At 43.0% G+C, this 15,828-nt stretch overlaps 1 long non-coding RNA gene across 1 annotated transcript in view; it reads left to right on the top strand.

Moving 5' to 3' along the window:
- The window catches only part of LOC143984282 (uncharacterized), a 28,198-nt gene extending 15,008 nt beyond the window's left edge, over positions 1 to 13,190 (top strand). The window contains exon 2 of the long non-coding RNA XR_013274768.1: positions 12,929 to 13,190. This is a non-coding gene — a long non-coding RNA (uncharacterized LOC143984282). The remainder of the gene's footprint in view (positions 1 to 12,928) is intronic.
- The last annotated feature ends 2,638 nt before the right edge of the window (positions 13,191 to 15,828 follow it).

The raw sequence follows: 15,828 nt of genomic DNA on the forward strand, positions 1-15,828 counted from the left end.
CTTGAAAAATGAAATTATATGATTGGCTCTTGGTGTCCTGCAGGGAAGTTCCTTGCACCCTCTCTTGCTACCCTCAGCAGCTCGGTGTACACCGGGCAGTTGACAGTGGCTCATGTACCCTTGGAGGGAGAGATTTTCTCCTCCCAACGGACACATTAAGAACATAGATATGTTAAGATATATTTCAATATTGTATATTAATTGTATTTTCTTTTTCAGTCATTATCTCCTTTCCCTCCACCCCTATACTCTGGAGACAAATAATTTCTTATATGACACACGTTCTAACATAAACACCAACACATATTTACTTTTCCCAACTCCATGGCCCCATTAAACATCATATCATTAAATACTCAGGGACTAAACGTTCCACACAAACGCACTAAAGCCTTCCACACATTTTCATCCAAGAAAGCACATATAGTTTGCCTCCAAGAGACTCATTTTGCGTCACAATCCACTCCCAAATTTTTCAGTAAAGACTACCCCCAAGTATACACAGCTTCGGCCTCCTCTAAAAAACGAGGCATGCTTATAGCTTTCCATCGCAATACACCATTTTCACTAATGAAGGAAATCAAGGATCCAGAAGGTCGTTACTTGATTCTTTTTCGTATTAATTTTCTCTTTATTACGTTTTTTAAGTGCAATTTAACAATGACTTTAACATTTCACAAAAACCTTGATCTCATGCATATATAATAGAAGCAAGACCATATACAACACTCAAGTTACCACAGGCTTGCCTACATAAATATCCCCCAACCCCCCACCCAACCCACCCCCCATTTCAAACACACGTTGCTAGCCCCAGCCACCTTAATCATAGGTGGCTGGTTGGGAGATTGGAAGATGGTGGACGTCGTTGGAATCATGGAAGGGGAGCAGGGGTGACGCACCCAAAGGGCAGTCCACCGAGGGGGGTGCCGAATAGGAAGTCCCCCCCTCGACCCCAGACCAGGCTGACGAACACTAAATCTATCCCTCTGCAATCCCACCCAGGGGATAACCCATGGCCTTCAACCAGGGGTTCCATAGCGCCCTAAATATCTTTAAGTTATTTTGCCTTACAAACATTGCTCGTTCACACCAAATTGTGGAGTTAATTGCATTTGCCCATGATTCTAGTACAGGAGGATTTTTATTTTGCCAATTTATTGCTATCAGCCGCCTAGCCTGATATAGGCAACTTAGTATAGATGTCCTTGTTAGGGAGGGAATTCTACCCTCCTCTAAAATCCCCAGCAAGCAGATCTTGGCTTCTGGTTTCAAAGTAGTCTTAAAGGTCCTGTTTATTCTATGTACTATTTCTATCCAGTACCTGTACAGTTTAGGGCACTTCCACACCATGTGGAAGAGGTCTCCGGGTGCCCCACATCTGGGGCAATCATCCCTGGGTTTCCTACCCATTTTCCACATCTTTTGGGGGGTATAGTATGCCCTATATATAAGAAACAAATGGGACATTCGCTGTGATGGAGATATAGATACCAGACTCCCCTGATCAAGTATCTCATCCCATTGCTTCTGAGTTATCGGCCCTACATCCCCCCCTCCATCCCCGCCTGCTCTTTTCAGGTCCCTCCCCTTTCAGAGTTTGGACCCTGAATTTTATATATAGGCTAGAAATCTGGCCTTTTTCTTGACGTTTATCAATAAGTCCATGGAACAAGGGAGTATCAGTCCTTTTGATAACTAGTGTCCCAAACTGTGCTTGAATTCCGTGCCTCAATTGCAGGTATTTATAAAACGTCTTATTAGAAATATTAAATTCCTGCCTAAGATCTTCAAAGGATTTTATAAGATTCCCTTCATATAATTGCACTAGTCGGCTAATCCCCTGCCTTTCCCATTCCAAGGATCTATCTATGCTATTTAATTCAACCAGGTTTCCGTTATGCCATAGAGGTGTGTAATCGGTCACTCCCACATATCCCATACCTTGCTTTGCTATCTGCCACACCCTACTCGCTAGTACATTGGTACGGCACCTATAGGCAAACGAGTTGGCTTCCAAGACCTCAACCAATGATTTATGCGGTGCATTATCAATCATTAGTTTATGGTTTGGGCACCATCCACTTTGGAGCCCAGCCCCGGCTAAATGCTGGAGTTGGGCTGCCAAAAAATATGATCTCGGGTGTGGTATCGCCATTCCCCCTCTCTCGACGGGGAGCTGAAGTGTCTGTAGCCTGATCCGAGCTTGCCCCTTCTTCCAAATTAGATCGCGAAACAACGATTCCAGTTTCTTGAACCACTTCTGATTGATCCAGATTGGAGAGTTGTGCAAGATATATAAAATTTGTGGCTGCCAGATCATTTTAACTAGATTACAGCGTCCCGCCGCGGAGAGAGGGAGGCAACACCAATTATTGACCTTCTGTTTCAGTTTCGTCAGCAGTGGCGTTAGATTCTCCTTAACATGCTGATCTACTTCTATGGTGATCCAGACCCCCAGGTACTTCAGCTTAGACACCACCTCTAGACACGTCATTATAGGCGGTAATAAATCCCCGGGTCTGGTCAACGGCAGGAGGGCTGATTTATTCCAATTGATTACTAGGCCCGATTGTTGCCCAAAGTCCCCCATCATCTGCACTACATTATTCAAGGTAGAGTTTATGTCCCCGATGAAGAACAGGACATCGTCTGCAAACAGGGCAATTTTGTCTTCCCCCGATCCACGTCGGAATCCCTGGATGTCCGGACACGATCTCGTCAGGACAGCCAGGGGTTCCATGGCCAGTACGAACAAGAGGGGGGACAGCGGACATCCTTGTCTCGTCCCCCTCTCCAACTGAAACACTTCAGAGAATACAGTTCCCATCTTAATTTTTGCCCTAGGTCTATTATATAATAGCTTTACCCACTGGATGAATAATGGGCCGAAGCCAAATCGCTCCAACACTCCCCATAGATAGCCCCATTCCAGACTATCGAAAGCCTTAGTGGCATCTAGGGCTAATATAGCTCCAAGTCCATCGTTGTCCCTGGGTATTTGTATATTGAGAAAGACTCTCCTAATATTGGTGCTAGTTGACCTGCCCGGGATAAACCCGGACTGGTCTGGGTGTATTAGTTTATGGATACAGTTATTGAGACGGGTCGCTAGGGCCTTAGCTAATATTTTTACATCGGAGCATAACAAAGATATTGGTCGATATGATGAAACTTCCTGATGGTCCTTCCCTTCCTTGAGTATTAAAGTAATATTTGCTTCCAGCATGGAAGTGGGGAGCTCACCCACTTCCAGTGCATGATTTAACGTTTCCAGGAGTTCCGGCAACAGCACTTCACCATAGCGTTTATAAATTTCTATTGGTAGCCCGTCTGGGCCTGGGGATTTATAGTTAGGCATTTCAGCCACTGCCTTTTTTAACTCTTCTAACGTAAGTGGTGATTCAAGACTCATTTTATCATGTTCTGACAGAGTTGGAATTGCTGTTTGGTATAGGAAATCAATAGGGTAGCCCTGAGTAGCTGATTTATATAAATTTTTATAATAATCGCAGAGCACCTTCATAATCGCAGAGGGGCTAGAGGCAAGATCCCCATTAGGCGTTTTAATCGCTTGTATTGCTGTAGAGGATCTATTAGTTTGAACTAAAAGGGAGAGGGCGCGACCCACTTTTTCTCCTTCGCCAAAATAATATTGGCGTTGGAATATGCGTCTATTCTCTGCCTTTTTCAAAAGTGCCATTTTATATACTTGTTGGCTATCCAACCATACATTCTGCCTGTCTATCGATGGATCCTCTATATATGCTCTCTCTGCCAGATTAACATCATTTTTTATTATACTCTCCTGATCTCGGGTTTCCCTCTTGATTATCGCAATTTGCTGTATTAATATACCTCTAGTATAGGTTTTTAAAGAGTCCCAGACTATTCCAGATGCCGCTGAGCCCCTATTGTTTTGGAGGAAGTCCCTAATCCTATCCACTAGATGACTAGATCTACCAATCAGTTCCAGCCAGCCAGGGTTTACCCTCCACTCCCCAGGACCCATTCTATCTCCCATACTCACAGTGATAGATAAGGGGGAATGGTCTGAGATTCCCCTTACACCATACTCTATATCCTGTACCAGCCCCGATGCCTCCTTGTTCCCAAGGACCATATCTATTCTTGACAGAGTGTGATGGGTGTTAGGGTGGCAGGAATACTGCCTCTCCTGGGGATGTCGGATTCGCCAAAAATCACTCAGACCTATTTCCAATAAAAAACCCTGCAGTCGACCTATTCTATTCCCATCTGGGCAAGGGAATCTATCCAAACTGCTGTCTAGTGTTTCATTAAAGTCCCCTAGTATTACCCACGGGACGCCTGGTTTATCCACGCTGAACACAAACAATTTATACATGACCTCCAACTTAAAAGGGGGGGTATGTAAATATTGGCTAGAATATAGTGCTGCCTACCAATCAAACAGTACAGGAAGACAAACCTGCCTTCCTCATCGATAGAAGACTCCTTACATAGAAAGTCCGTTCCCCTCCTTACCAAGACACTCACTCCCCGGGAGTAAGAAGAGTGGAAGGAATGGTAATATGCCTGAAATTTCCGATTATTTAACAGCGAGGCTGTGTTTGGAGTCAGATGCGTCTCCTGGAGGAAAAGCAGGCCAGGTCCCCTTCCCTCTGTTTCTAAAATGACCGCCGCTCTCTTATTTGGATCTCCCAGACCTCTCACATTCCATGAGATGATACTCACTCTACTCATTGATATCGGTATTCATTAGATCGAAAATAATAAAGGGCTGGAGAACGGGGGCAGCACCCCCACCCCCCCCCCCCCCCCACGTCCACCACTCCCCCAATACATACAACGCGTGTTTGGAAACCCACCCATCCCCACCCCTCAAAGCATCCCACCCCCCCCATCCCCCTACCCCCTCCCCTCTGCCCATCAGGGCGTCCCCTAGGGGTCACTATGGTGGCCCTCTTATTCATTCACCCAAAGACCCAGGGCGCCCCACTTCACCTCCCCACCCCCCAATTTACCTGGAGACCCACCCTTTCTAATTCCAAACATGGTATTTATATAACATAATCTTAGCCCATCATTCAATTGAACCCATCTCCTCACAGAGAAAAAAGAAAAGAAAAAAAAAAAGAAAAAAAAAAGGGGGGGGGGGAGGAGGGGAGGAGGGAACCTTCAGTGAGAAAGTCTCCAGCAAGATAGCCCATCCATAGCACTCCTTCACTAATTCAATATAGATGGGCTTTTAACTACAAAACATCAACAAAAATATACTATTTCACCCTATACAAATAGCATTAATTTCATTTGTGCATATAATGTGCATACAATGTGCTAAATAATTAATTTTTCCTTCGTGCAAATCTCGTATTGACTATACATATTGCAATATCCCAAATTACATAGCATACCATTTCTAAACTTGTGATTCTATTTGTGCATTCAATATTGTTGATTAATGATTAATTTATTCTTCATGTAGGTCTCCGATTAACTTAACATATTAACAAAAACAAAAAAACTTCTCTCCCCTTCTCCCCTCCTCTCCCCCCCCCCCCCCCCAAAAAGAGAGGAGGGGGGAGGGGGGGGAAAGAGGAATCCCTAGTTGTTTAAGCATAATAGCGCTGGGAAATACTAAAGATCCCCTTTATGTTCCTCCAGCCACCTCTTAACCTCATTTGGGGTGCTAAAAAAGAGGGTTAAACCTAAGGCGGTCATTCGTAGTCGGGCAGGGTATAACAATGCATACGCTATATTATGTTCTTGGAGAATACGCTTAATGGGGATGAATTCCGCCCTCTGCTTCTGCAGGTCTGGTGAGAAATCCGGGTAAAATGACACTCTAGTCCCCTTGTAAAAGATGTCCCTTAATTCTCTGACCCTTCGCATCAGGATAACTCGGTCATTGTAGTTCACAAATTTCAGTATCAATGGCCTAGTACGTCCCTCTGGTGGCCCAGCTCTAGTTGGCACTCTATGTGCCCTTTCTATAGCGAAGAGTGCTGTAAAAGAATCATCCCCCAGAAGTTCTCTAAACCAGTTTTCCAAGAAGACTATAGGGTTAGGGCCCTCACTCCCCTCTGGCAATCCGATCAAGCGTACATTGATCAAGCGTACGTTGTTCCTGTTATTTCTGTTCTCCATTTCGTCTAATTTTGATGTCTGAATAGTGATCTGCTTCTGTAACCCAGTTATTTTTTGCTGCAGTGGATGGAGCTCGTCCTCAACCGTGCTTAATCTTTCCTCAAGTACTGTGGTTCTTTCCACGGTATTGCTCAACAATTGACCCATGGAGTGTAATTCAGTTTTAATACTACTTAGCTGGTTATCAAGGCCACGGATAGAGTCTTTACATTCATTAACTGCTACCAATATGTCTCGCAGCATGGGTTCACCTTCCCCTATTGTTGGGCATATTGCTGGTTCTGTTGTATTACATATTACCGTGCCCTCTGCTAACACCGGGTTATTCACTTTACTTCCGATAGGTGAGGCAGTAGGGTTTGATGCTAGATGGCTTATACTTCTCCTATCCGAAGTCGCCCCTTGTGGCCTTGCCTGCCCGGCTGTCTGATGGTGTCCTCTCCTAATTGGTGAAGTTGCATGAGCATAGCGTTCGAGTTTTGCAGCTGCTGCCGCTGAGGCCTGACTTGCTTTTTCTTTGCCCCCTCGGGTTTTTTGATTCCCATCGCCATACAGTATGTCCTCCGTGGCCCTTTTACTAAGCATAGTCTTCACCGAGGGGCGACTTATCTGATAATATGACAGTAATGCGGCAATTATATAGCAATAGTAGGCAGAGCCGTCTAGCCCCCCCGCGTTCTGTATAATTTCAGCGCGGTGCGGTGCGGCTAGTGCAGCATCCTTGATCCAAATGCCTAACAGTCCTTGCTTACCCACACCAGGGTCAATATGATTACAGTTTTTGATACAGTGTAGTTATAGTGCAAAGCTGGGCAATTTATATTATGCAGTGCCTTTGGTCTCTTAATCCCTTAGTCCGCAGTTCAACAATCAAACCAAGTGATTAGAATTCTGCCGGTCAAAAAACAGAAAAGAGTAGAGAGGTGGAGGGGGGTGTCAACTACATATAGATCTGCTTGTTGCTAGCGGTCGTGTCTGATAGATCTTGTCACTTGCATATCACTTGCATTTCTTCCTCCTCACTCCCCCCTCCTCAACCCGTGTTACCACTTAGCCCAGGCCGTTGCCACAGGCTACTAAGAAGCTCCACTTCCCTGATTCGGCTTCCGAGATCTCCGTTCCACTTGCAGCATTCAAAAAGCCCTCCGCTGCGCTGTACCGCGTGTGTGGTCTCGCGATAACCCGGACCGGCGGCGTAGCTTTCTCTCGGCTCCCCTCGGCTACCTTCGGGTGCGCCGCTCGCTCTGCTCTGCTCCACGGGAACGTTGCAAGGGGATCTCGCGATAGTTCGACCACACGCGAGATCTCCCTCGGCCGACTTCAGACACACAGGCACTGCTTCTCTCGGGCTGCTTCCACAGATTTAGTAAGGGAAAAGGTAGGGCGGTCATGGTATAGGTTGCATATTCTTTCATTTAAGCACTGCATCCAGGCTTCTATCGGGGGAACGAGGGGAGGCGAGGACAGGGCGCCCAGCGTCTTTACTCTCACTCGCTTACTCTCTCATCCGGCCACGCACCCAGCAGCTACATACAGTACGGGGGGGTGGCAAAATTAGATTTTGCCTAGGCTGTCCCTGAAAGCTTTTGACACAGTATCTTGGTCATATATGAACTATACCCTTTCCAAATGGGGATTCAGCCCTCATTTTTTACGATGGATCTCTAGTTTGTATCAAGATCCCAAAGCTTATATCAGATATGCAGGGTACAAATCGGACGAGTTTAATATACTGAGGGGGACTCGTCAAGGATGTCCACTTTCGCCATTATTATTTGCTTTACTTATTGAACCTTTAGCACAAAGAATTAGGATGGAACCCACTATAACAGGTATTGAAATGGGTGGCTTTCATCATAAGCTCTGTTTATTCGCAGACGATATTCTCCTTTTTCTATCTTCTCCACATGTTTCGGCCCCAAATCGTATGGTTGTACTACAAGAATTCTCATTTATTTCGGGCCTTAAGGTCAATATTCAAAAATCTTCAGCATTAAACATTTCACTTGTCAAAAAAGATAAACAATCTTTACAAAATTCACTACCCTTTAAGTGGGTAGATCATAGCCTCCCATATCTGGGTGTGCAGTTTACTCCTAACCCCTCCGATTTATTTGCAGCTAATTACCCAGCTCTATTAAAAAATATTATATTTTTATATTTATTCAGAACTCTCCCGATTCATATTCCTGCATATTTTCTTAGGCTGATTCAACAAAAAGTAACGAAATTTACTTGGGGGAAAATAAAACCCAGACTTCACAAAAAAACACTTGTTCTCCCCAAAGCTTTGGGTGGTTTGGGATTCCCAGACTTTAACATATATTATAAGGCAGCTCAATTATCTCAATTAACAAAATATCACTCTTCTACAGAGATTCCTTTATGGATCCTCATTGAAGCTGTAGACTGTGATCCTCTTCCTATAAACAATATATTATGGTTACAACCTGCGGATCGTGAGTCTATAAATAACCCCATTTCTAAGCACTCTCTATCTATATGGGATAGGTATAGAAATTCACATGGTCTGCAATCTCCACAAAATCCGCTATTATCTTTCCACAAGAATCCGACTTTTTACCCAGCCTGGAAATATCCCAAAAACCTTTAAAGCTTGGTCTAAGGCTGGTATCACTTGTCTATATAATTTAACTTCAACTACATCAATAAAATCTTTTACAGATCTATGTGAATTATATAAGCTTCCACAATCAGAAATATTCAGATATCTCCAAATCAAAGATTTTTATACTCCTCTTCTCAATTTAAATGTAAACTTACATAATATTTCTCAATTTGAAAGATTTTGTCTCAAGGAACCACATGCTAAAGGTCGTATTACATCATTGTATACACAATTGATATCTAATTCTAATACTGTTAAACCTAAATATGTGGCCAAGTTGGAAAAAGATTTGGATTGTACGATTGATTCTAGGTCTTGGTCCAACATATGGTCTTTCACAAAATCTTCCTCTATAAATATATTGGCGTCTGAATCATCATATAAAGTTCTCACATGCTGGTATTTGGTTCCTGCGAGAATCGCCAAATTCTCAACAGACAACACTGGCCTCTGCTTTCGTGGCTGTCCAGAAAAAGGTACCTATATACATACCTGGTGGCATTGCTCAATTGTACAATCATTTTGGAAAAAGATCTTTCTGATAATTACAAAATTTTTTGATCGTCCAATTTTTCCAGACCCAATTATAGCTCTCCTTAATTTAAAACCAACCTTTCTGAATCAGAAACAATTCAAATTAGTTCTTACACTCCTGATAGCCGCAAAGCAGACTATAGCCAATGCGTGGAAAACAGATGTGGTGAATATTGCAGAAACCAAACGTAGAATGAATCAATCTTTCATCCATGCTAAAATGGACGCTATAGATAAAAACCAGATGACAACGTTTGATATCATATGGAAACCCTGGATTAAATATTATACATCAGATAATATTGACAACCGAGTTTTATTGTTATGGTGATTAAGATTTTTTATAGAATTACAACATTAGATGATATATAAAACCTCCTCCGGAGAATTATTCCCTCCCCTTCCCCTCCTATATACCTTTTATGTTCTTCCCTTACTATATAATACTTACTATAAACATACTTTAGAAGTTATGGTCAAAACGTTAAAATCATATATTTTCTTTTAGAAATATTTATATTTTCTTGGGATCAAAATGTTTAAAACTCAGCTATAAGAATGTTTTCAAATTCTAAAATATATAAGGCCATTTATTGTCATTCCCACGAGAAAATGTTGAAATTCTTCTTTGCTTTGTATCATCCGTACTTCAATATGTCTACTTTTTATTTCTGGTATCACATAATTTGTCTTATATTCTGTACATGTAATTTATTTTAACATAAAATAAAATTTTTGAACGAGAAATGTTGAAACCAAGCATTTACATGTAGAGATTTGTCATAAAGGAAGAAGAATTTGCTCCAGGTAAAGAAGTGTAATTATCTATGTGCTGCATACCCACCTATGCTGAAGATAGTGACTGACCATGACAATATTATAGTCCCTGGATTAGTAAATGGTTCCAGGGCATCTATACAATCTTTCCACAGTTGCTTGTTTTTCTCTAATGTAACAGTGCTTTATCCATATGATGTGTAACATATGGTAATTCCATTATAATGTCCTGATAAACCTTTGACAGAAGGAATGAGATCACCCACCCGTGTGTTCTACGTTTTACCTTGCAGCTATTATTTCTTTCACTGTATGTGATGTGGCAGGTTATTTGTTAATATTTCCCCAGGGCCAGATCTCCAACTTATGTATAGAGGTTTCTGCTTGCACTGAATGAATCGGTTGTATAAGCTTCCATGTGACGACTTAAAAATATTCTCAAAATCTCAGTATTTGGTAAATATCGTTTAACTGTCTGATGATGTTATCTGTCCCAATGGGATACTGAAGGTGATCAGCAACAGCCAAAACTCTCATTTAGAAAGAAACCTAGCCTAGAATATATGACAGGTTATTAAAATGTCCAATACATATTACAACCTAGAAGTTTAACAGGCTAAATCTATAGATTGAGACCCAAATCAAGGCCCAGTACTTCCCCCTCTGGTCCCCTACCCTAATTACAATACTACCAGGTCCCTCCGCCAAACCTTGTTGAATGAAAACTGTGTGGCCTGGTTCACACCTATGCATTTTGTAGTGCGTTTTCAGTTTTACAGAAACACACTAAAGTGCATTTACATACCTCCCAACTTTTTGAGATGGGAATGAGGGACACCTATTAGCAAAAGTATGTTGGCATAAAACACAACCCTGTCACACCCCCTTAAAGGTGAATTGTACAAAAAAAGATTAGCTAAACCCACAAGTGCTTTTTTTTTATATCACTACTATTCCTTTATATTGGCTTTTGACATTTACAAATGCAGCAATTTAGACATTGGATCAAAGGTTTAGCACTGGAAAACACTTTTGTAAAAGATAAATAGTGAATTTTATATACAAATATATAGATCAGACCAAAATGAGGGACAAATGATGAGGGACTTTGTTCCAAATCATGGACAGTCCCTCTTAATCAAGAACAGTTGGGAGGTATGCCTTTAACATCATTTCCTATGGATGTAGTTCACATCTGTGTATTTTATGGAAAGGACCAGGGACTTTGGTTCCATAGACGTCAATGGATCAAAAACGTGTATTGAAAAACACAAAATGCTCCTGCAATATGCAAACTGCAACCTGCATAGGTGTGAATTAGTACCAAAGAATAGAAACAAGGGGGTTGATTTACTAAAGACAAATAGACTGTGTACTCTGCAAGTGCAGTTGCTCCAGAGCTTTATAATTGAGGTAAAGCTTCACTTTGCAAAGAGTACCCAATTCAGTGCAAGGAAAATTAAAAAAAAAAACAGCATTTTTGCTTGCACATGATTGGATGATGGAAGTCAGCAGAGGTTTTGCTAATTTACTAAGCTCTGGAGCAACTGCAAAGTGCACAGTCTTTTTCCCTTTAGTAAATCAACTCCAAGACCGTTTAGTGGTAAACGATTTCAATGTATTGGTATAGGTTAGAGTAAATGATGGTATGAGCATAAGGCTAGGTTCACACCGATGCAATGTGGGAACCACCGTGATTCCTGTGTGAGTTCCTGCATTGCATCTGACTTGCAGGCAGTTCACACTGCACTCTGCGAACCACTGCAGGTGTTAATGTAAAGTTAACCTTCTGTGTGTAGCAGCCTCCTCAGCACCCCCCTTATTACCTACCTGACCTCCTTCTCTCTCCAGCGAAGCCCACGGTCCCCTCAGGCATCCAGAACACTCCTCCTGATTGGCTGAGACAGAGTAGCAGAGCCATTGGCTCCCTTGACTGTCAATCTGCCAATCAGGGAAGAGAGAAGCGGGCCAGGTCAGGCTCTGTGTCTGAATGGATACACGGAGCTGGGACTCAGCTTGGGTGACCCCTGTAGCAAACTGCTGGCTGAGGGGCACTCAAAGGAGGGAGGGGCCAGGAGCAGCAAAGAGGGACCCAAGAAGAGGAGGATCAATGTTGCTCTGTGCAAAACCAACTGCACAGAGGAGGTAAGTATCACATGTTTCTTATTTTAATAACAAAAATGAGTCTTTACAATTACTTTAATGACACCCCAAGTCGGTTCGCAGAAATTGGCCAGGAACACCCATGCACCGAGATCATATTTGATGTGCACAGCAATGCGGCGTGAATCACATGCGATATCTGGCATTGCACGTGTGAACCCAGCCATAGTGAGTATACAGGGGGTAGATTCAGACAAAGGGGTCAGCTCACTAAGTACCCTTTCATACCGGTGCGACTTGTGCAATTTGACAGGTCCAAATCGCATGACAAGTTGCACCCTATTGTCGGCAATGGAATTGTTCAAATCAGTGCGATGCCAACTGGACGCACTGATTTGAAAAAGTCGTTTCTGTACTACTTTTGGCAATTTCAGTTTTGACTTTCATAGACATCTGTGCATTAAGTCTCACAGATGTCAGCCAAGTTACACTGACATGTGGGTTTGAAATCATGAAGTCACATGATTTAAAAGTCGGCAACAGGGGCTAAACAGAGATAAATACTCTATTATTTTTCTACTTAAAAAACTCATGTGGTATTTATCTTAAAAGTAGTAAATTTACTAAACAAATGCATTATTTACCAAATGTATTAAATATTTATGTTTAGCGATATAGCACTTATTTAATAAATAATATTGCGTTATTTTTGGCATTATTTTTTCGCAATGTTTAATTTTTATTTATTTTTTGCAGGCTAACACTACAATAGAAGGCACACAGGAATATTAGGAAACTGTGAAACGTTCTAGGATGCTTTCATTAACAAAACGATCTCCCTCTGATGAAATGTTACTATTTATTTTCATTCCTGAACTCAGAAAAAAACATTTTCACATTGATACATTGTATGCTTTTCATTTCCTGGCCAGTGCAGAGTTCCTGTCATTGTCATTTTGTACATTTCTAAAATACCACCAGCAAACACCATGTAATAAATAATGAATGTGTGTGTTTTTTTTAGTGAATTGACTTTAATGATTTATCTCATGCTTTGCGGTATTTATCATAAATGTGCAGTACTTACCTTAATATTTATTATCTCATGCTATATGTCCAAAAAATGTGTCACGTGACCTTCATATCGCATGCAGTAACCTTTAGTGCAGTGGTCTCCAAACTGTGGCCCGGGGGCCAGATGTGGCCTTTTGTTTGCTTTTATTCAGCCCTTGGGGCACTATTTCATCCACTGATACCAACAATAGGGCATAATCCCCCCCCCCCCCACTGACACCAATGAAGGGGCAACATTTCTCCCAGTGACACCAACAATAGGGCACAATTTCTCCCAAATACACCAACAATGGGGCACAATGTCTCCCAATGACACCAATAGTGCACAATTTCTCCCAATAACACCAACAGTGGGGCACAATTTCTCCCAATGATTGGGCACAATTCTTCCCACTGACACCAAAGGACAATGATGGGGCACGATTACTCCCACTGAAACAAACGATAGGGCGTTATTTTTTCCCACTGATGTTGGGAACTTTTCTACTCCCATTGACCACAGTCTGGCTCCCATAAAGTCTGAAGAACAGTAAACTGGTCCTTTGCTTAGAAAGTTTGGAGACCCCTGCTTTAGTGAATTGACCCCAAAGTCTGATAGACAATGTGATCACTATGCCAAAATAACTTAGAATAGAGTCTCTGTATCACTAGACTAGAATCAACTTAAAAATCAGCAGTGCATATAATTATTAACTGCAATGTAAATAACAGTACTAATACTAGTTTAGAGTGATGAGAATGGCTAGGATATTGTGCAATGTATATATTAGCATAGACAATATGTAAAGGTCTCTGTGAAGCAGCTGTAAAGGGCTGTCCTCAGTCCTGACTGTTCAGCTGGATAGCGTTGGGGCCCAATTGTACCGGTGGTGCATATGAGTACTGTACATTCCAAGTCACACCTGCAGGCAGAAATAAAGCAACTAGATGGCTGCATGGTCAGTTCCTAAGGGGCTCTGTCTCTCTTTCTAGCAGCAGATAGTAAATACTCAGAACAGAAGCTCACAAGTCCCAGCGATTTTGCAGCTCACCATCCAGTCACATAGCGATTAGTCCACTCTCTGCTCTGCACCTAGGTAATTCTGGCTGTTGGCACCCATAAACTCAGCATTCTGGACTCTGCTCAGGCTGCCGATATGCAGCAGTAATGGTGCACACTTCACAGCGTTGTGCACTCTCCGGTATACCCCACGGCAAGAGGAAGTTAAAGTAGAACTATAGGCAAAACTTTTTTTCATTTTGGATAGAGCAAGGGAGGATTATTTTCCCTTTTTTTTATTCACCATCTGTGTACCAATGCAGAGATTTCCCTTTACTTCCCGTCCCATAGCCAAACAGGAAGTGAGGAAATAAAAATAACAGAGAAAATGCAGCGCTGTGCGATAATACAGATTGCTATTACAATAACATCAATACTATATATACAAGAAGAAAAAATGAATATAAAATATGGTGCAACAAAAATTAGTAGATCAGGTTAAGAAAACGTCTTAACTCAGAGCCCAGAAGGGGTTCAACAGCTTATGTAGACCAAACTTAGTTCTGCGGTCACGCATCTTGAGGTGAGCGCAGCCACATGGGGCAGGGGAGCACCCGTGTAAAGTCACCCTCTGAGACTCCATTCACACAGGGGCAACACGACTTTCAGCGTGACTTTAGGAGGCAACTTGGACACGACTTGAATATGAATAACAGCCCGACTTGGAGTGACTTCAACACGACTTGGGGTAACTTACAACATGACTCCACGCCAAATTTTAAATAAAAAACCGGCATGGGTTCCCCCTCTAGGAGCAAACCAGGCCCTTAGGTCTGGTATGGATTTTAAGGGGAACCCCCTACGCCAAAAAAAATGGCGTGGGGTCCCCCCAAAATCCATACCAGACCCTTATCCGAGCACGCAGCCTGGCCGGTCAGGAAGGGGGTGGGGACGACCGAGCGCCCCACCCTCCTGAACCGTACCAGGTTGCATGCCCTTAACATGGGGGGTGGGTGCTTTGGGGAAGGGGGGTGCCCTCTGGCCCCCCCACCCCAAAGCACCTTCTCCCCATGTTGATGAGGACAAGGGCTTCTTCCCCACAAACCTGGCCGTTGGTTGTCGGGGTCTGCGGGCAGGGGGCTTATTGGAATCCGGGAGCCCCCTTTAATAAGGGGGCCCCCAGATCTCGGCCCCCCACCTTATGTGAATGAGTAAGGGGTACATCGTACCCCTACCCATTCCGCTGGGGAAAAAAGTGTCAATACACATGTTTTTAAAGTAATTTATTATTCAGCTCCGGGGGTCTTCTTCCGACGTCAGAGGTCTTCTTCCGACTTCTCCGCTCTGTTCGGCCTCTTCTCCTGCTCTCCAGCGACGTCTCCTGCTCTCCGGCATCTTCTCCCGGGCTCCTCCGCTGTCTTCTTGCAGCTCTTTTACTAGCGGAGGAGCCCAGTCTCCTCCATCCTTCTTCCCACTTCTCTCTTCTTTCTTCTTCCGATGTTGACACGGCGCTCTCTTCCGCTGTAATGGCTTGTGCAACGTGCACGGCAACTTATATAGGTATGGGGCGTGGTCACCGGGTGATGTCACACGGTGACCCCAC

Source organism: Lithobates pipiens, unplaced genomic scaffold, assembly GCF_037356315.1.
Source record: "Lithobates pipiens isolate NorthernLeopardFrog02 unplaced genomic scaffold, aLitPip1_a1.2 Scaffold_16, whole genome shotgun sequence".
In the NCBI taxonomy this organism is placed as follows: Eukaryota; Metazoa; Chordata; class Amphibia; order Anura; family Ranidae; genus Lithobates; species Lithobates pipiens.